Genomic DNA, 22,348 nt, shown 5'->3' on the forward strand with positions numbered 1-22,348 from the left:
TTCTTGAGAAACTTATGCTTCCACTCATCAGGGATTTTGAAGCATTTCTATAAAATCTACTGTGTTCTACAGCACTTTGCCTCCAATTCAAGAAGGCCGATTCCTATTTAAATACAAAACAGAATTAAATTGTGTGCTCAGCTTAGGATTACTGGGACAGCAAATACAACACCCTAAGATAACACCTGTAACATAGGTATAACTTATCTATACAGAACAAGCTGGCAGAGCACTTACGTCTTTAGCAAACCAGACTCAATATAAAAAGGATTTACTTGAATACAGGAACATTTGCAGGCTCTATGCAGTTTTTCTTTGAATAGATTTAACATTTAACTAGTTCAACCACATTAATCCTGGAGCTCCAGACTCCTGGATATTTATCATTTTTTATTTAGAGCTAAAAATGACACTTTCAGCAACAAAATATACAATTTCAAAGAACCGCGTGCAAATTTTAAAACATCTCTATCTAAATAAATATGAAAACCTCCTAACTTTCTCAGAAAAAAAAGATTCATAGTGAGACTAGACTTTTCTCATTTATATCAGAATGAGTTTTAAGCTTTTAAAAGCCAGAACTTTGTGTAGCTTTTTCTTAGATAGGAAAGTCCATCATTTTTTGAAATGTTCAGATTGCAAGGACTAAATTGTAGCAGTAGTAATGAAATACTCTGTTCAGAAGGAGCTCTAGATTGAAAATTCAAATGAGAAAAACCAACCCAGTGCAGCAACTGATAATGCAAGTTAATTAAGAAAGTTTTGAACATTTGTCCTATTTCTTCACTGTGATTTCCAGGTTCTCTGAAGAATTCTCTATTGTACCACGCAACACGCTGCGAGGCACAGCAAATGCTGCCCTTCACGTAGCTCCTTCATTTGGTACTTAGAATTTAAACATTTACCTTGAGATAAAGGACTAGAAAAATGAAATGAAAGAAACGTGTTTTCCTCTCTTAGCTTTTCTTTGTGATGGGCAAGTGGGTTTTTGTAGAACTGCTTCTTCTCCAACTGTATCCCATTCCCCACTACTATTCCCTGCGACCCGCCCCCTTGACTGCAGTTTGCTTCCTTCCAAAACAACCCAACACACCCTAAAACCAAAACACTCCCCTGAATGCTAATCCAGGGGAAAAAAAATGAAGCAACTGAGAGCAAATAAGAGAGCTCCAAGCCTTGCCATCTCACACACTTAAGCCAGTTAAAAATACACAGAAGCGTTCTGCCATTTTGCTGCAAGTGTTTTGTTGTGATGGCACTGGCAGGCAACAAGGCTGTTCCTCACTCTGAGGGCCCAGAAAATAATAAATACTGAAAGTCACCCCTAGCACATTAGGTACAGCCCCAGAACAGCACCTACTACGTACAATGCCATGCTTCCCTCCGTGTGCCCAACCCCCCACTCTCTCCCAGTCAGAAGGGATGGAGACCACAAAGTGGGTTGCTCTGGTTCTGATGTTCCATGGGCCTGGTGCCACCTCTCTCCCAAGTCTAGCCATAAAGGACTGGTACAGCAGCCTGTGCATGCCTCCTGCTCAGACACTCCTCTGTCTCCCGTATTTCTTCCCTTACACTTCACCAAAGCATCCAGATGGCCTCCAGAGGACCCTTCCCGCATCAGCTACCCTGTGATTCTATGATTCCTACAACCACACCTCCCCACCCCTTGTGCTGAGCTGTTCCAGTCTCGGCTTGGTTCAGCATTTCTCATCTCAGCATCTTCACCCTGGTCCTGGAAGTTTCATGTGTTCTCTTTGCACACATAAACGATCTCTCCCCAGCCTTGCACTCAAAGCCACTATCCCACTCCTGGGGAGTAGATCAGATTAAACACAAATGCTCTGCACTGCCACATCCCAAACAGACCCACTCTGAAACATCAAAATGCTTATTACTGCTTTTAATTATAACAACCAAACAGCTTCCTTGTCAAGGAACTCGCAGCATCTCCTCTGGTTTTGATAAAAACTTCCATTATTTGGCTTCAACCCACTCTCATCCATATTACATGCCACTGTGGGATTTTGCTCTTTTCAAGTGTATGTATTTTCTGTTTTAGTTTCAACAGTTGTGTGCCTTCTGCAGGCTCATTCCTGCCCTGGCTGTATTTTTCACCACCTTTTCTCAATCCAGAGGGACGGCCAGCAGCTCCACCCAAACACTGCTCCAGCAGGGCCATGTATCCCCTTGATAGAGGATTGGCTGCAGCAATGCTTTTTCAGATAGGATCAGTTCACCCCACGTAGATTCTATAGCAAGTCTTTTTTTTCTAGTGTGACTTTTCCTCTCAACACAAATCAAGTCAATGTGGGTCTCATGTCCCTTCATTCCCTGACCTCTCCAACACAGCTGTCAGATGTGTCTTTTCTGAGTGGAAACACCAATACCACAGGCCAAGGTGTTGGTGGGGGAGAGGGCAAAGAGAAACATATACAGATCGATATTTTTTTTTAATATGATTATTAATTTATCATTTTGATCCTTGAAAAGTATTTTGAAATAATTCAAATGCAGCATTTTTTCCTATAGATTACATTGGAGTTTCGCAAGTGAGATTTTCCTTGCAGTGAGACTGAAACAGTGACTGCAACAAACTCAGAAGTAGAATGAAAGAGGTCTGAATTGAACAGCAGATGGCAGAAAAAAGACAGTTATTAAAGAAGAAAAGACCCTAAATTCTATAGGCAGCTATAATATTTTCATAACATTTATCATGGCACAGATGCTTCTGTCACATATGTGCTATTGTAATATTGCTTAAAAGCAACTTTCTTACCTTATGAAACATAGTGCACTTGCATTAGATTTTTATTAAATTTTTTTTCCTATCATGTGGCATTTCAATTAAAAAGTTTCCCCACAAGGAACCACAAATTGATCACAGCATCTCCGCAGCAAACTCTGCTACAGTAAAGCAAATTTTTCAAAGCAAAACCAGCACACTAACAACATTAAATAAAAACAAGCAAGACAACAGAATGAGACCCAGAGTACATATGGTCCACTTGGGCAAAGTTTCCTGCAGCTGGACTTAGAGAAGTTTCATGACGTGCTAACAGCTGCATTGGCCAGAGGGAAAAGTTATTTTCCCTTCTGCCCAGAAAGAAACAGAGAGAAGAGGAAATGGCAGAAGGCAGATAATCTCTGCTTTATACTGACGAACAAAATGACAATGGAAAAGACCACTGTCCTCGGGAGTCCTCAGGAAATCAGTCACAGGAAGTGGCTGTTTGAAATTAGTAAGTTAAGTGTGAGCTCCATTTGCTTGTGTCCTGAAATACAATCAGGTTTTTGTTAAAGCTACAACTACAAGCAACACCACGTTCCGTAGAATCTCTTGCTTTGAATTTTAGAGAACACACATTACTATAAAAATACATATAGAGAAAATAAACATGCAAGAATTTAAGTGCAGATGTACTGTAAAGCCTGTTTGAGATGCATGTATGCACTTGTGACCTGGTTTACTTTGCAGTATTCAGCCAAAGGAAGATGACCTCTCACAGATATCTGACCTTTATTTTTTTCTTTTGCTCTTGTTGTTTAAAGAAGGAAAAACAGAATTGCAAGTCTAAGTTCATGTAACATTTTCTCAGAGCACAATATAGACATCTACCCACCTCTCTCAAGATGTCATCAGCATCGCGCTGGGGACAGGCAATATTGGCATTGAATCAGCTATTGTTAATACAAAAATGTTAATAAGACAGAGGTGGTGGTTGGCTTTTTTTTTTTCCCTCCCTTTAGACTCCTTAAAGTGTTTCAAGTGCCAAAATACTTCTGACCAAGGACTTGAGGGGATTTTTTGATTTTGTATTATAAATCATAAGCAGATTATACAAGCACACCAGGGATTATATGAATCAAATGCTATTTTGGAGGTTTAAAAATATTTTTTCCTTCAAATACAAGTCAACCACCAAACAAGATCTCCTCCCCCCCCATTTCTTCCCTTCCTCTCACAATCCTCATCTTTCCAACAAGGAGATAGAAACAAAAATCAAGAAGAAAAAAAAGTTACTCTTCCTTCCAGTAACTAAAGTAACTTTTCAAAATGGTATCAAATAATTTATCAAGTCTATCATCTCTAGTTAAAAAATCATCATGAAACACAAAAACTGAATTTTTAGGAAGGCAGAGAACTTTTCCTTGTTACTCCTACTTATAAAAATTGGCTGATTGCAACATTACCAGAGCTATTCAGCAACTTTATGTGTTATATTTCTCTATACTCTGTCAATACAAATGACCAAAAAAAAAAACCAACCCACCAAAATCAATTCAACATCTACAAGAGGCTTCATTTACAAACACTTCACTTTGCCAATAAAAGCTGTATTTAGCTGCTTCCTCGCATGTCTTCTGTGCATTCTACAATCCCTGCTTAACAGCACAAGTGCACTTCACAATGTTCCATTGCCCCCACTGCAGGCACTGCAGATATTTATATATTTCCCTGAAGTCTTCTGCTGAAAGTCAGAAAGGGATGACGGCTCAATCAGATGTGCTTTGACACACAGGGGCACCTCCAAACAGTTTTCAGAAAAGTTTAAAAATAACTGGCAAAAGAGAAGATATGCTAGCTTATGAAATAGAGAGTATTAACTCTGCAATGAGAGGAGGGAAATAAGAACACAGGGCTGGAGCTCTTCACAGGATTACATGAAAAAGGGTGTCGATGGTTAATTAAGATTGTGCTGAGAAGTGCCAAAAGCCAAGTTCTCAATTTCCCCAACACCTTTCAAGCATAATTAGGCATAAAATAAACCAGAGTAACTGTGCTGCCATATGTGGGGCTGCTTGTTTATGTTCTGACTTTGCTTTGTGCTACCTGTAAAGGACAGTAAGATCTAATACATATCAATTAAAGAGCTGTTTTACATTCTTTATAACTACAGAGTTCTTCACACGAAGACCAGATCCCCAGCAGTTAGTATATAAAATTAAAAGTGTTACTGGGCACTGAAACCCACATGCTGAGAGTCAGATGGTTAAAATACAGAAGTTTTAAGATCCTGCAGGGTCCGAAATCCTCTTCCCTCAACAATACAACTTCTCTAATCCAGTCCAGTGCCCCACAAAACTAACACGGCTTTCAGACCCATTCTTGTTCCCACCACAAGCAACAAAGAGGTGAGGAGCCCACAGACACCCACCATCGTAACAGCACCAAATTTCCATCCTGTGCTTTGGTCTGCCCGGTTTTGCACTCACACAAAGGCTGGTTTGTCATCTTTGCCACAAACACTGCGCGCGGCAGCAAATGAGGACTGTTCACATGCTCAGACTCGCAGCACAAGCTAGCAGAGACCTCTGTGTGGCAAGGCTCTGGGCAAACGTGAGCAATACCAGGTCACGCTCCCCAGCTCTCCCCCCAGCACCTCAGAGGTTTGTATCCAAAGAACAGCTACACCTCTTTGCATGACAGAAATGCCACGGCAATAAAATGGTGCACAAACCCAGCGCTCTCTGGAGATGCTCCTGGCTTTCCTCCGCTTGCCCCTCACTTCATGCTGAGACAGCTCTTCCCTGCAGAGCACATTGAGAGGTTTCCACACGAGTACAGTCTCCCTCAGTGCCTAAAATGACTGATGCTTATTCAGTGTGGTCATTTAATACTCTTTTTGGGGGGGCATCCACAGACTGCTATTCTCAGCCCGCTGAGAACACAAAACGAGTTTACTCATGGGTCCCTGCAATACTTGAGTTTTTCCTCACAAAGCATGCTTTTTTTTTCCCCCCTCCACAGCATCCTAAGACACCAGAAGCATTATTGGCACTTTATGACAGGAACTGACAGTGAGAAGATAAATTCAAAAGTGCCCTTTATTTAGGTGCCCAATTGGAGACAAACGAGGCCTGACTATTCAGTACACTTGGAGCAATGAGCCCATTGACTCCATTTGCACTTGCATGTGCTCAACACTCCTCCAGTCACCCCATAGCCTATCAGCATGGGTGCACAGGGAAAATCAGTCATTTTTTCATAACCATGTGCATAAACAGATTTTGTTTCCTACATGTCGAGCAGATCCTCTCCTTTCCCCTCCCACAGAGCTCCCCACCTCTTTCACACAGCACCTCCCAGTTCCTGCAGCTGCCCTTCTACAGAAACTCATCTGTCTTCTGATCCAAGCTCGGTCTGGAGCAATCTGATGGGGGAAGCAAGGGCCCTGACAGGAAAAAAGCCTGTGGTCACACCGTACAAACACACTGTCATGCACACAACACTGCAAGCACTTCTGCATCCTTGACTTAAGAAAAAGAATCATGGAAATGTTCTTTGAAATGGGGCTATTTTAAGACTGTTAAAAGCAAACTAACCTTTTCCATCCCCGGAGGACTGTTCATCACATGAGTGCCTGTGATTAATCAGCAGGCTGATGCACAATCTCTCCTGTTTAAGCTCAGGGAGAAATTGAAAACGTCATGCTGCTTTCATCTCTCTGTGCTAGGCACAATGGAGGGGCAGTGGCACTCATGGTTATGAACACAGCACTACATTTACTGACAGACTTCATGAGTTGGTCCTAGCAGCAAAGGGAAAGAAGCCCTCAAATCCCCAGTTCAATCACCTGCAGAGCCTGGGGGAAAAAAAAAAAAAAAAAAAAAAAAAAAGCAAAAAAAAAACAACAAGGAACTCAGCAGGTGAAGGTTTCTCTGCCCTATCTCACCACAGCTTGTTTTCTCTTGCTTCCCCTCCTCTCCTCACTGGCACAACATCACACTGCTCATCAGGAATCAGCACAAGAGCCACCTCTTCCTCCACGAGATCCCAGCAGACAAACTAACACTGCTCGCCCACAACCTGCAGGGAAGGCTTTTCCATGTCATGGCCTAGAGAAATCAGCCAAGTTAATAAAGAAGGAAAAGAATGGGGAGTGTTAGCAGCCTTGAAGGAAAGAAAAAGCTGTCACAAGAATACAGGCTTTGCACAAAGTAGCAGGGTGTGCTACTAGCATAAGCAACATTGACAGGAATAACAGATAAGCTTTCAGGGGCTGCGCTCTTTTGACCTTCCCATTTCTCTATGTTCCCTGAACAGAGATGCTCTATACAAACAAAGCAAAAAACTGGATGCTAGAAAAAGCTTTCCAAATATTGATATGCAGAAGAGAGCAGGAGTACACAGTGGAGATGCCCATTCCTGGAGCTCTCCCAGATAGGGTAAGCTATGAGGGGTCAATAATGATCTGCATTCAGCATGAAGGCAGCAGCGACTTAAGATCCGTTAAGATCCTTTCCCCATCCTAAGTTTCCAACATGCAATCCTCAGTAAAGCAAGATGCAGGAAAGCTTGCTTTGTACCCACCCGCCCTAATTTCAACATGCTTGTGTGCTTTGTGGCTTAAGATGCAGCCTGAGTCAATGCTGACTTAAATACACATGTGTTATGGCAGTACTGGGTACAGACACCGAGAAGAGACAAGTGAGATACTTGGTGGAGATTATGGGCAGGCACCCCTCCCTCTTGAGCTCCCATTGCTGCACGCTGCCCATGCACATGCTCTGACAACAGACAGAAACCTCTGCACGTGTTTGTAAGTAAGCTGGCAATAAAGACAATTATTAGCCTCTCTGCCATACTGGTACTTAGGAAAAATGATTTCTCTTACAGAAGCAGTAGGTTATTGGTACTTTTAGGAGTGGCTCTTCACTCACTTTTGCTGTGAGCACAGCATGTCTCTCTTAAAAAGCAGTAGAGCAATTGCAGAGACAGGTTCTTGACTTTGCAGTAGCTGTGAAATGATCTGTTCTGGACATGTACTAGCAGCCCACACAAACATGTAACACAGAAGAGATTATAAAAACAAATGACTGAATGCAGATTTCCTTCTTCTAGACTACTAGGTGTTCAGGTGAAAACAACCGGGAAGAAAATAACAGGTTTTGCCAGATGGGAGCTGTGAGCAGCCACTGCTTAGAGTGCTATCATCCCCCTAACCGCAAGGGCAGGTTATCCCTGTCCACATCAGAGGTACCTGCAGTTGTCAGGGTGCCCATACCACCACATCAGCCTCGGAGCTCAAAGAACTGAACTGCAGGAGGATGGACAACCCATTATCATTTTCATCAAGAGCAGGGCTAGCACTCTGCTCTGAGCTGGCTTCCAGATCATGAGCAGCCTGTGAGGGGCAGACACATTCTTTCCTCTCCATCACAGCCTGCTGCGTGCAACACCAGTGTAAAACCATCACGATGCGTGGCGCAACTACAAAGGCCCAACTCAGAGCTCTGCAGGGAAGAGTGCTACTGCCTCCACCTTCACTGTACCTCTAGCGCATACCACACTGAGCCACAATGATGTCATTTGTTCAGCCCTACTCCATGAGAACTACTCAATGAAACTACCACTATAAAAGATAAAAACAAGTCAGAGTTGGTAACAAAACTGACAAATCATCCCACATTTAACTCTAAAAACTACCAAGTTTCCCACCCAAACACAATTGCAGCAATAGTTTCCTTCCTTTGCCCCTACTCCTCCTTCCTTCCTCCTTCTTGGAAGCTGCATTTATTCTATTATAAAAGCAGCATGCTCACAGGGCTGGATGAGAAGCACCTTTGCTGCTGCTGAAAATGCAGAACAAACAGGAAAGATCAGAAGCCTGATGCCTCCAGAGGAAAGGGCTGACCATGGTCAAAACTGCCAGATTAAGAGACAGAGAGAGAAACTTCAGCCTGAAAACAGAAAGGAAATGTTTTGCCTTTCCTCTGTGTCCCGTCCCAGCTCCCTCCTATGCTAAGCAGCACCCACAGTCATCACTGAAATCAAGCAGGCAAGCCCTGCAGGGGTCCAGGAAGACTTCCAGCAAGGAATGAAAGACAAATAAAACCTGACTTTTAAGGATGTTAAAAAAATCCCTCTTCCTAGAAAGAAGAGATAGAAAATTAGTTTGACATATTCTGCCTATTAACCACATGAATTTAAACTTAGTAAGACATTATTTCCGGTTACACACAAGTCGACCAATTTTCTGACAGACTTCAATAGGAACATTACTCAGACACAGATGCCTTCAATTCCCATCACTAAAATGCTGCAGCCGGCTGGTAGAACAAGCTGCTGAGGGTGCTGGGTATGCCTACAAGGCAAAATGGTTATAGGCTTTTGAAACCCTTCACCGAGCATCACCAACTGAAGCAGCTTCTGGTTTTGTCTGCTTGTGTTTAAAAGTATATATAACCCTTCACCTATTCTATAAAAGACTGACAGAGATGTCTGGTGACAAAAATTCTGCCTTTACAAATTGTGTTTCTTCAGAAATAAGGGTCACTGCATTTAAAAAACAAGTTTGAGCCAATGAAGTTTTGCTTCCTACAGTTGCATCCCTTCCCTGCCCCCGGCCCTCACCACCTGGCCCTCTGGGATCCCTCAGCCTTCTTTCTCATCTACTCTTTCCTTCCACATCTCCTGATATCCCAACGAAGACAGAAAATTGCCATGGCCAATCAAGCAAAACCTTTCTTTACCAAGAGAGTGGTGAGGTGCTGGAACAGATGCCCATAGAGGTTGTGGATGCTCTGTCCCTGGAGGTGCTCAGGACCTGGTTGGATGGGGCTCTGAGCAGCTTTGTCTAGTGTTAAATGTGGAGCTTGATGGCCCTCCATGAGGCAGGGGGGTTAGAGATTCGTGATCCTTGAGGTCCTTCCAACCCAAGCCATTCCATGTACTGATTTATTATGGCAGCACTTGATAGCCTGATATTCAAATGCTCCAAACCCAACAGCCCCTTGAGCAAGAGACCTCCTCTGCTTACCTGCCTCTCCTAAAACAACCACCTGTGAAAACAGCCTGCTGCTGCCCAAAAAACCTGCTCCAAGGGGTTGAATGGCAATTCTGCAATGTAAGGTCAACTGTAATGCATGGTTTCACTTTACAGCAGAAGTGATGGGAGACTGCAAGTTAGAGTTCTTCATCAAATGTAAGGCAACAAAAAAACTTCAGGTGATGTGATAATTGGTTCCCAGGTGCTAAAAAGTAATTCTTGACAAGACTGACACTGGGAAATCACTACAAGAAAGACTCAGAGGAAGCAAAGGGCCAACTCAAACAGCAGTCAAGATGCACTTAGAAACAAAAACTATGAGGCCTCATTTCAAGTAGAAAGCCACAACAAGCTTGTCAGAGAATAACGTCCTGAGATGATGGAAAAAAAATAAATATTCTGACTCATATCTATAGCATAAAAGGAACGTTTCTGACATTTTTGTTCATACGCATTGCATGCAGTCAGCAAGTTACTTGACCAGCCCAAGGTTGGCTGTTCTGGAAGAGGTGCAGAACTTGAGAAAGGTGTGGCACTGGGAATGAGGGAGTCTGGAGAATTTGTCTACTAGGGCAATGCTGACATCGCTATAACAATTGCAAAACAGAGGAGAGAAAGCAGTTTTAAATTACTTATTCCTTCTGAACAGTGCATCGGGATGGCCTCAAGTGCCTCATATGAGTAACACACCAGCTCTTGCCACTCCTTTTATAGAGACCTTTGCTTTGATTTATTTATTTATTTAATCTTATTTCTCTTTTAAGAGATTAAAAAAATGTATACAAAGAAGCCAGTGTATTGCTTGGAAACATCTGCCAACATTAACAAAAGAAAAAGACTGGGAATATCTTTAGGATCAGCCTCTTTTACACCAGTCGGCACACCAGCAGTTTCCCAACAGCATATATTAGCTGCAGATCAACTCTAACAACTCATCTTGCAGACAGCGCAGTGAAAATGCATATATTAGGCATATATGAACAATACCTGAGTCACACTGGGTGAACCTAGCTTCAACACGATTTGAATATCTCAGACTTAATTGCAAGGTGTTAACACAAGTACAAACATATTTACTCCACAGGAAAGGATCCTCGATTGCAGCTCCCCCCACCCATCAGCTGCCCCTGAGCCATGTTCCCTGCAGCATTCCCAGCTACAGCCTTGGGAAGTTCCCAGCTCCGGCCTGTCCTCCCTCTTCTCCAAAGCCACTGAAATATTTAATAGGGTTGGTAGCACCAGGTTCTAGGCCTACCATTACCCAAATGAGCGTTTGGGGACAAGATGTAGGAGACTGAAGGTGCTAGAGTTATCTAGAGGAGGTGTTAACCTCCCATGCTTGGTGCTGTGTCTCTATCTCTGAGAGTTTCTACCAAAATAGTATAATTTATACTCATCAAAGAGGGACATCTTGTGACTTCTCCAGTTTGCTAACAATATCCTAAATTATTTTGCATAACCCATTTAAACAAATATTAGCTACAAGCTGATATACGTCCCCCTCATCTTCCCACTGAAACTATTTTACTCAAGCTGCCACTGAACACCAGAAAGCTCTTGAGCTTTTCATGTGAATTAAGTCAAAATTGGAACAAAAATCTGAAATTCCTTAAACTCTCAGCATCTCCCCCACGGGAGCTTTACATATGGCACAAAGCTGCCCTAATTTCTAACTGAAAGTGAGCAAATAAACACAAATGGCTTTTCATTTCTGGAAGGAGCAGACAACTTCCAGAGAGAGCCAGCCCCACCTGAGCAGCCACCGAGGTCACAAAGCCATCCTTCGGTACTGCCCATGCGTTCTGTGGAGCATCCACGTTTCTGAGGAGCCAGTAATTAAAGCCAGCAGGCAAAACTTTGCATTTCACCACATCAGAAGGACCGGTTTGGTAGTGAGCCTCACTTTGATGTATGGCTATCTCATGCTGTTACTCTGCTGCACAAGGATGTCCAGTTATCCTGAACGAGCAATTGCAAGTAGAGTCCATTTCTGTACCAAAAAGGGTTTCTTAGTCACCTCTGAGTTCTATTCAGTGTAACCTACAGTGACAACTGCACAGGCTGAAAATATACAACTAATTCTCTGAGGCAGGGCAAAAAAATAATCTGCCTTTTTATTTCTTAATTGCTGTGAGTATAAGCAGTTTTGTGGCATTAAGATCAGAGCATTCTGAGCAACCATTAGCTCAAGGATAAACAGCATATTGGTGTGGGAGACCAGGTGATCTGAGGAAAGGAAGGTGAGTGACAGGGAAGACTGAGGTAAACAGGCACAGGAACAGATTGCTATAAGCAAGTAAAGAGCAAAAAGACCTTCAAAAAAGAATCACAGAACAGTTTGGGTAGGAAGGGGCCTCAGAGCCCAACCAGCCCCAATTCCCTGCTGTGGCAGAACTGCCACCCCCCAAGCTCAGCTGCCCAGGGCCCCCTCCAACCTGACTTTGAGCGCCTCCAGGGATGGGGCACCACAGCTTCTCCAAGCAGCTTGTGCCTATGCCTCACTGCTAGTAAGGAATTCCACCTAAAATCTCTAATGTAAATTTCCCCTCTGTTAGTTTACCACCATTCTCCCTTGTCCTATCACTACACACCCCTTTGTAAAAAGCCTTTTCAGTAGACCTCTTTAGGTACTGGAATGTCACTGTAAGGGCTTCCCAGAGCTTTCTACTCTCCAGGCTGAATGAGCCCAGCTCCCTCTGCCTGTCTTCATGGGACAGGTGCTCCAACCCTCTGATCACCTTTGTGGCCCTCCTCTGGACTTGCTCCAACAAGTTCACATCTTATGTGAGGGGCTCAACTGCCACAGTCAGTGCTATGGAGCTACCAAGAGTACCCAAAGGAAAATCACAGCAATGGCAACAGCAAGAATAGAAATGGAGACCTTGACAGAAGAAGTTCCACGATGGAGAAAAATATTAAAGAAAAACAAAAGTAAGTCTGACAATTTCCCTCTCTTGTCCACCTTCCCAGCTCACACTTCACACTACTGCTGATTCCTTTTGCACTTGCTGGGTTTTTATGACTTCATTTCCAGTTGCCCCAGGATGCTGGGCAGCTCGACAAGGCACAGCAAGCATCCAGCTCACCCTCTCTCTCTCACTACTCAGCCCCAGCTGGGAGTAGCAGTCAGTGTCCCTACACTCCTCTATCAGCAGGCCACAAATTGAAGTCGCCACAGCTTTTAGGAAAGTTCACGCCTTCATCTGTTGTTGTACACTGTGGTATGAGGAAAACTGCACTAAGTGATGTGAGCCACACACACACCTTGAAGAAAGAGCAACTGTAGAACAAATCCCACACACACGAGTTTGGTAGTGGTCATGGATTTCATTGGTATTCCAACTGCTCTACCTTTTTTTTTTATTTTTCCTCTGAGAAAATGCACATGTAAGTGCATTAAGATGAAACCTTCAAAAAGTACAGAGCCTAGTTAGTGACAGGTTCTTCAGTCACCAGTAACAGCGCAACAAGCAATGCTCAGGTCCCAAGAGCCCAGTGGGAAAAAAGCCGTTCTGGGTGTACCACAATCTTAAGCAGGAGTGATTGGGCTCCAGCTCTCATGAGGCTTGTTCAGGTGGCACATCTGCTCATCTAGGGCTCATATTTGTTATGAACATTAAAGTAGGTAGCTTGGCTAATAAGTAAGGTGCTGACAGGAAAAAAAAAACAACCCACAAATACACACAGTTTGCACGTATTGTTTCCAGTGCATTTTCCTTGCTGCTTTACTAAAACAATTGCTGTGATACCATCTCATTGCTTCAGGTTATACTGTTGCATGCAGCGTGAAAGTCTGGTGCAAAACCTCACTACAGGGAAATGGAAAACATTACAGTCCTGAGTATGTAAACACTGGTTGGATTATCTGCTTCATTTCACTTTAGCAAAGCCCTGTCTTGGTTCCAGCTTCCTCTGAGGTGAAAAGAAGCCTACAAGCACTAGTGATATGGCTCCCCTGCAAGGGAGATGTGACAGCAGCTGAAAATTTGGCTCAGAATAAGCCATGTAGTTCACCAGCAGGTGGAAGCAGTAGTTATTCCCCTGTATACAGCAGTTGTGAGATCTCATCTGGAGGGCCCGATCTGTTTTCAGCATGCTGGGAAGAGAAAGGTTGACATACTGCAGCAAGTCCAGCAGATAGCCACCAGGATCCTGCATCATTTGATGTACAAGAAGAAGAGACGGAGAGGATTATGTGCAGTTTGAAAAAAGAAGGCTGTGGAGTGGGAAGCACCTCCCTGCAGACAGCTGGTGGATGGAACAGGAGAAGTGGCTGGAAAAGTGCAGCAGAATCAAATGGCAGTAAGGGGTGCTGATGCTGGATAGTAAGGAAACTGACATTCATCATGAGGGATCACATACTTGAACACGTTGGCCACAGGTTGTGCAATCCCCATCCTCGGAAGCACCCAAAACCCAACCGTGTGAAACCCCAGCTTCTACATGAAATCCAGCTTTGAGGTTAGCCCTGTTCTGTGAAAGGAGATGATTTCCAGAAATCCCCTCAAACCTCAGTTCTTTTGTGATTGAATTTCTAAAGGAAGAGTAGCTCTTCTCAGATAAGCTAGAAGGACCATTAAAAAGTAGTTTTAAAAGAGAAGTCTGTTAGCTCTAGAGAGAGCTCAGATACAGAGTAGAAATTGTTGCAGTTTGATTGCAAGAAGAAAAAAAATAGCAAAACATGTAATTCCAGCTCTTTGTACGTTCAGAGTATAAGAGTACAAAGCTACATACCTGTCATGATGTACACAGGTTAGCAAAGTTCCCACACCAACAATCATGAAGCAAATCTCCATGGTGTGGTTTGACTAACACGTTCAAGATATTTTCTCAGAAGTTATAACTCAGTGGCAACATGCTGCCAATTAAGGAAAAAAGTATTATTGCAGCTTAGGGACACTACCTTATTAGCAAATACAGGTATTATTTCACTTGTAGAGTTGTTTTTACCTGAATTCTCTCAAGATCTGTGATATTTCTCTTTTGTTAACACTTCCTTCCAACAGACAGTTAGTGCAATATTTCTCTTTTGGAAGAAGGTGTTAACATCTAAGAAATCCACAGAAATATATCAACATGTTAATCTGAGACAGCAAGCATTCTAAATCAGGTCAGCCCTCATTCATAAGATGAGGATCCACACATCACTCTGCCGTTCTGATGGCACTATGATTGGAATGGCTAGTCCACACATTCTTACAAGAAAAACAAAACCCACAAAAACAAACAAACAAACAAACAAACAACAACACCCTCACCCAATCAACACAAAATACAACAAAACCCAAAAAGAAATCTCCCCTGAAAACAACCACTGCTTACAATTGCAGCACCGTGTCATTTTAAAGCTTGTAGGTAGCTGTTATAGATGGAGCTCCCTAGGAATATAACCGCTCTTCTTCAGTGAGGCAGATAACATATAAAAATGAACAGAGTTAGAAGTAATTTTTTAAAAAGCTAGCTTGGATAGTCTTTCATACTGGGAAAGTTCACATTTATCCACTAATACACTATTCCAGGTCACGTCTCTACTTTTCTGATGTTCAGAAAAGTGAAGTGCAGCCTCTCCAGCCCAAGAGCGTGCTGTGCAGACACACTGACTGTATTTACCAATAAATCTCTGCCCTGGATATGGAGCAGGCATGTCAGAATGATTCTCCTCCTGGACTGCTGGGGATACCCCAACTTCATCCAATGACAAATTCTGTTCATCACTGCACAGTGCTATGGAGATGCATCCAACCTGACCCAAAGACATACAAAGAAAGTGATGCTTTTCTGATCCACCCTCCACATTCAGCTCCAGATAATTCTCAGCACCGTCCTGTTGTGCCACATCGACTCCATCAGGACAACCACTGGTTTTAGCAAGGCACACACTTACATGGCAAATCATTAGAGTTGACCACAGAAACAAGATTTTGCCAGCTTGTTTAACACTGATAGTCATACAGCCAGCTTCATACAGCAGAATTAATTCTTTTGCACGGGACAGAAAAACAAACAAAACAGAAGAGTCCAAACCAACAGACAAACAGCAACAAAATCCCAACCAGCCTAACCTTACAACAGTCCAAATTAACACTTGCTGAAAACACGCCAGAGCAAAGACAAGGTCACCTCACCCTTGAAGAAATCACTGAATCACACTGGAAGCCCACAACTGAAAAAAGCTTGGAGAAGAAAAAATGGTTTTTAACCTTTTACAGGAGTGGCAGCAAATTGCTCTGAATATCAAGCATCAGGCAGCGCAAGCCCATCAATGCTGTCGCTGTTCCGCCTACAATGACTGAGCAGGAGGAAGAGGTACACAGCCTTCCTTACGCACTCTGTCCCCAGCCGTATTTGTTCAATTTTGGCAACCCTGCTTGAACATTAGGACAACAAGTTCTGCAGTTTTTAAGCGTGTCAGTAACGCTGCCCTAAGCAAGAAAGACAGTCAGTGCTCCTCTCCCACGAGTACCACTCCCAATAAACACAATGTAATTTTTGACCTTGGGATGTGAAAGACATTTCCTTCACAATGTTGCATCGTCAGGCAACATTTGGGTTCGTTGCATTTCCTACAAAAGAGAAACTTTCAGGGAGGCAGACAACAAGAAACCAAAGCCAAGGCTATGCGTGTTTCTGAGAGTATACAGGCTATGACACTGAGAGTTGAACTTCAATTTGCAGCTTCTCTACACTGACCTTACGTGAATTACAGGCTGATGAGAAAGATCAAAGCCCCGTTTCCCCTTGCCGGTCCCAGAGTATCAGGCCACGTGAACAGAAGGTCACCAATCATTCAAAGACACCTGGAGAATATAATGCTTGGAATAAAAGGACTGCATATTCAGTTGAAGCTCTATGTGAAAATTATGAATGGTACCAGAGGGTGGGCAATTGAAAGGATTGTTTGGTTTCCCACCCTAAGGAGTAGAAGCAGCAAAATGAATTTGACAACAGGCTCTCTCTTACAGAAATCACTAATTCAAGAGCTGCCCAAAGTGACAATGAGCAGAATTTTTTTCATCTATTACGCACTTCACATCCAGACTCCAGGAAGAACTGTAGGAGTTTTCATTTACTTTCTAGGAAGGCAGAGAGGTGACAGAAGTGACATTTTTTGCTGGCTTGAAAAGTCTTACCAAACTTGGGGGAGATCTAAAAACCATGCAAGAAGTCATTACCTTCTCCATTAAAGAAAACCATACAAAAACACCATCAACCTCACCACCAAAAATAAATACAGATCATTTATATATAGTTTAAGACATAAAAGCCCAAGCTTCGACTCAGAAAATACAGGTTTTCATTCCAAGATGTACAGCAGCACTTTTCCTGGAAAAAATGCATCACTGCTTTCTAGCAAGAGGCTTCCCTCTTCCCCGTAAAGAAAAACCCAGCCACAGTAACAAACAAACACTCCTCACTTCAAAGAGGATAGAGCTGCTTTCTTTTAGCCCTGCTTCCCTCCCTGGGGCAAAGCAGCTGGTTATAGGATTCACCTCCAAACAGGGCTATCATCTGGTCTACTCTGAGGCATAAGGTATGGAATTAAGTTCATAGAATCATAGAATGGCCTGGATTGAAAAGGACCACAATGAACATCTAGTTTCAACCACCTTGCCAAGTGCAGGGTCATCAACTAGACCAGGCTGTCCAGAGCCACATCCAGCCTTAATTAGTTATCTAGGAGGAGGAAGAAAGAAAAAATACAGTACCTATATGAGGAAGTGATACAAACCCAGAAGTTTAAAAGTAGCAGACAAGCTTCTGATGTAATTTTTTTTTTGCAGTTATGGCAGGCCTGAGAGTCGCAGGATGTTGGTTGATACAGAGATAGCTATGGCTTTCGCTGAGGCAAACATGAAAGTTTGCACAAGAGCAACGAGAGGTGCGTGAGTGCTGCTATGGGCTGGGGGCTGCTCACCACTACCAGAAGCCAAGATAAGGGATGGCACGATGGTCCAAAGTCACGCCTGGAAGACTTCCCTGCTGCCTCTTTTCTAAGCTCTACAGCTGCAAGTCAAAGATCAAAGTCACACAAGGTGCTCTTCCACACACAGGCTGTTCTGCAGGAAGAGGGGTTGCAAGGTCTCCACAAACACATTAAATGGGCTTTGAATGAACGTTGAAGCTTCAACAGTTGTTTTTTAAAAAGCCAACAACCAAAATAATAGAAGGATACTGGGAACCACCAGACACAGTCATTACCATTCAGTCATGAGACTTCTCACAAAGCACAAAAGTTGTGTGGGGGGGTTTTGCTTTTTTTAAGGGTATTAATATTATTTTTCACAGCCATACCCTGCTTCACCTCTCTGCTTAGTACCTACCAAAATAATGCCCAACAGGGTGAGCACTAGCTGGCAATAACACTTTCAATCCTATACTACACCAAAAAGCCACAGAAATAAAGTGATCAGAATACATACGCAGAGGGGCAACCTCCTGTGCTCCCACCAAATCGCTGTCATATCAAGCTGCCTTCTGTAGCTCATTATGTGACACTGTGTTGAAATGTGGAGAACACCAACTCATTTGTGCTAATCCAGGCTACTGGCTTACTCAAGTAGGATTTATTACTCACAGATGCTCTACAAAATTACAGTGTAGAATGAGAAACCTCCACATGCACAAGACTTCCTGGAATTGGCAGAGGCTGAGCTAGAAAGCCTGCGGTAACTTCTCACCACATCGCAGAAGAGCTATTCAGGTTGGAATGCCTTTGGCATCAAAAGGAAGATGTGTTTTGGGAAGCCCGATGAGTGTAAGATTCCCTTTTTGTCACCTCTTCTGCTGAAAAGCTTTCTACACTCAAGCTATCTGATTGAATTCAGCCAGTACTGCAAGGCTAGCCTTCAGATGGCTTTTTCAGGTGAAAAATATTCACACAGATGCATGGTATATGAAAAGCAGAACTAGTGAGGAAAAGTCTGACGGTCATTTTCTGCAATGATATGTTCTATCAACCCGTAATTGTTAATCACTTTATACTTCATTGGAATCTTCAATAAAAAGCCAAACTGTCACAGGTTTATTTTATCTCAAGTATATCCCCATACTTGTTGTAAGCTTTTATTTCAGATCCACATTCTTGGAGTTGTAAGCCTTTATTTCAATTCCAAACAGTCGGAAGCAAGACACAGTGACATGGTTCTGGTTGACTGGAAGTCATTTTATTTCTTCGTTTCCTTCGGTGAAAGTAATGATATTGTTGGCTTTTGTCCCTACTCCAAGTGAAGGAAAGTTCTGAAGATTCTGTATAAGATGTCATTGTTTTCCCACAGCCAGTAGTAGGGAGAACAACGGGGCACTTCTCCTCAGCTGCAGATCACTGTGAGGCCAAGTTGGTCTCTGGCACCACAGCCTGGGGACGTCTCCCACAGATGGACTCAGCTTTACCCCCCTCAGACTGAGGGCCTGCTTTCCTCCAGGAGCCAGGGACATTTCTCAGAGGCACTCAACTCGCATTCTGTTTGTGGTGGCCTGGACGGCACCTCCTCAGCACAGAGCTGTGAGCACAACTGCAGAGCCAGCACCTACGTCCTTTACTTAGGGCTTGCAAACACCCTTGCAGCGCAGCTCGTGATGCTCCATGCTGAAGCACACGAATCCTTTTGGGGATTTCACTCGAAGTGAATTGCTGACTTGCACTACACAGATCTGTAGGCCTTCTGTCACCAAAGGAGTCCCTAATTGCCAGATTTCAATGAGATGCTCGGGTGAATTAGATTTGTCTGGTTAAAGTCCTGTCTGGGGAGTAATGGGTTGAAATTACTTGTGAGGAGACTTGCGTGGGAGCTGCAGGGGTAGGAAGGGGGTAAAGAGTCATTATTTTCTTCCTCTGAAACACAGCCACTTTGCCAACACACGCTGTCAAGGCAGACCTGCCCATAGAGTAAATTACAAAGCATTGGCCATGTCAGAAATGAACTCCATCATTATACATTCAAATATCACCCAGACTGACTCCAGCAGATCTGTACCATACAAGTTTGGATCAAATATTAATGTGCACCTGAGAGAGAGCATGTGAATAAGGGAAAACACAAGCACGCAGCACCTTCTCTCCCTCTACTATGGGAAGGCAGCAAAGTAAGTTCTACTGGCTAAGTAGCAGAAGGAGGCATCAAAGGGCAAACTACTCCAAGTATTCTTCAATGTAATCAAATACATGATATTGTAGATGCATCAGATCAAGCTGTTACATTGTCATGAAGTCAGGGGACAGTTTTCACCAGCCTCACCACAACTTTACCACACCAGAAATCCACCTCAGTCTATCTTATGTCCAGGTGGGTATATTCAGTTAAGCAGCTATTCAGAATTGTACCCATGGATTTTTAGATAGTGCTATTCAGGCAAATTCTGTAGCACCTCAGAAGTAACGTTGCTCCTCAACAATGCCTTACTTTACTCACACAGAACAGAAATTTGCAAATTGGACCAAACTTTTAAAGATACTTAAAACAAAAATAGTTAGCAAGTTTTCTGTGCCACCTTCATCATTTCTGCCTTACACTGAGGACCACATCCACACACCAAAATTGTTTATCACTCACTGGAGACAGGTATTTAGCCCTCATCAAAACAACTTTGAGAGAAGCCTGCCCAGGGCTTTGCACTGAACTGATATTTCATGCCACTATACCTTCTGCCAGCAGGTAGCTGGAACAATGTGCCTGAAGCACAAACCACAAAACACCAAAGCCAGCAGCTTACCATTAGACAGACTCAGCTGGGAAATTCTTACTTTTGCCAAAGATGAGCCACTCAGATGAGGCGCCCAGCTATTAGAGGCGGAAAAGAAGCAGGCCTGCAGGCAAACCCTATAAGAATCATCCAAAAGTTTCAACAAAGGAAAGAAAGTGTGCCATCTACTACCAGCAGCATACAGATCTTGAAGGAATTATTATAACTTTCATCAGTTTCAGCTTTGTGAAGAAAAAAAAAAAGGATCACAAAGTCCTTCTCACTTCCTTGAGATTCTTAAGAAACCGCAAAAAAGCCACAGACCTGCTGACATTCACTGCATGTTGCCAGTTACCTGAGCACAGACAGCAGCATGCTGACTGCTGTCACTGGGGGGGCATGGGAACCTTCTTCCATTATAGGGACATAGACCAAACACTCAATCTGAAATGTGACCAACGAGTGGCTTCTCACCCCACATGGTTTCCCCCTGGACCAAGCTATGGTTGAAGTTGCTATCACCAAGGATCAGGTATGTCTCCTTCTCTCCCTGCTCCGATATTTTTCTTTTGGCTCCCTTTGTTCACTCCAGAACTTTGCCTGACGCCTGTCACCCGGCGAGGGAGTGGCGGGCAGCACGCAGCCACCAGCCGGGCCCGGGTGAGGCCAGCGGGAGCCGCAGGATGAGCGCAGGGCTGGACACGAAGCCACGCACGGCTCCCGCTCACCGCTCCCCTGCGCCGGGTCTGGAGCCAGCAACGTCCTACGCCTGGCTGCTCGGGGAGATGAGACAGCGAGAACGTTTCCTCTACGACATATAAACAGGCAGATCCTCACCTTTTTTCTTTTTTTTTTTTTTTTCCTTCCCTCTCTGAGCTGCGGTCACCGGCGGAAAGGATATCAGGGGGAAAAAACACCCGGCCGCGACGCGCGCGTAGGGAGGAGACGCGGGGAAGCGCTACAGGGCAGCGGCGGGGCTGCAGCGAGGCGGGATGCGGGAGCCACGCACGGAGGAGCACGGCACGGTCCCGCAGGCACCGGGATGCCTTCCGCGCGCCCGCTCCGCTCCCTCCACTCGCACCGCGGCCGCGCGACGGGCGGAGGACGACGGGGGCGGCTGCCCTCCTCCTCCGGCACCGTCTCACCGCCGTCCCCCGCGCCGGGCCCAGCAGCGGCAGGAGCACGGCGGATCTCCGCGCTCCCGGTGCCGGGGAGGGGGGGACAGCCGCCATCCCCCGCCCCCGGCGCTCCACAGCACTGAAAGGGCCCTTTGTGGACGACCGAGCCCCAGCATGGGGTACGGGGGGGAGGCAGGGGGAGGAGGACAGTCCCGGTAATCGGGGGGGAGCCCCACAGCAACCCCACCGCTCGGCTGCACAAAGGAGGCGACCGCGCCGCGGCATCCCCCCCCCGCATCCCCGCCTCCCCCGGGCGGTGGCTCGGCCCCGCGGTACCTGTGCGGCGCAGCGCGGGGCCGGCTCTCACATCTCCTCGTCTCTCTCGCCGGTGGCCCTCCGCTGCGCACCGCCGGCGGGCACAGCTCCAGCAGGGCGCGGGGCTGCCACGGGCGCTGCCTCCCGCTCTGCACTGACTGAGCTGCGCTCCGCTCCCCGCGCGGCTGCTGACAGATGGCGCAACCGCAGCGCCGCCACCGCTCCGAGCCGCCACCGCCGCTGCCTCCCCCCGCCCTCCCGCCCGCCGCGCCCCACCGCGGGGGCGGCCCCAGATTGGCAGCGCCGTCGGCCTGTGGCGAAGCGCGGCCGGCAGTCGACGCCGCTCTGATTGGATGACGGCTGAGGGAGGCGGGGCGATGGGGGCTGCGCCTCTGCTGCCGCTCGGCGGGGCGGGGAGGGCAGTGCCGCGCCGCCATCGCCCCCCGGTTCGGGGCTACGGTGGCC

The 22,348-nt window shown here is 45.0% G+C and overlaps 1 protein-coding gene across 3 annotated transcripts in view; it reads right to left on the reverse strand.

Moving 5' to 3' along the window:
* FYN (FYN proto-oncogene, Src family tyrosine kinase) overlaps positions 1–21,980 on the reverse strand; it is a 127,848-nt gene extending 105,868 nt beyond the window's left edge. For 2 of the 3 annotated variants that reach the window (XM_042818987.1, XM_042818963.1), the window contains exon 1: positions 21,905–21,980. The gene's annotated coding sequence lies outside the window, so the exon portion shown is untranslated. Of the gene's footprint in view, positions 1–16,460; positions 16,480–21,904 lie in introns of those variants that run through there. The other variant, XM_042818977.1, reaches the window with a different exon arrangement.
* Positions 21,981–22,348: the final 368 nt, after the last annotated feature.

Source organism: Centrocercus urophasianus, unplaced genomic scaffold (assembly GCF_019232065.1).
Source record: "Centrocercus urophasianus isolate 14NV4802_14NV808 unplaced genomic scaffold, USGS_Curo_1.0 seq_10, whole genome shotgun sequence".
NCBI lineage: Eukaryota > Metazoa > Chordata > Aves > Galliformes > Phasianidae > Centrocercus > Centrocercus urophasianus.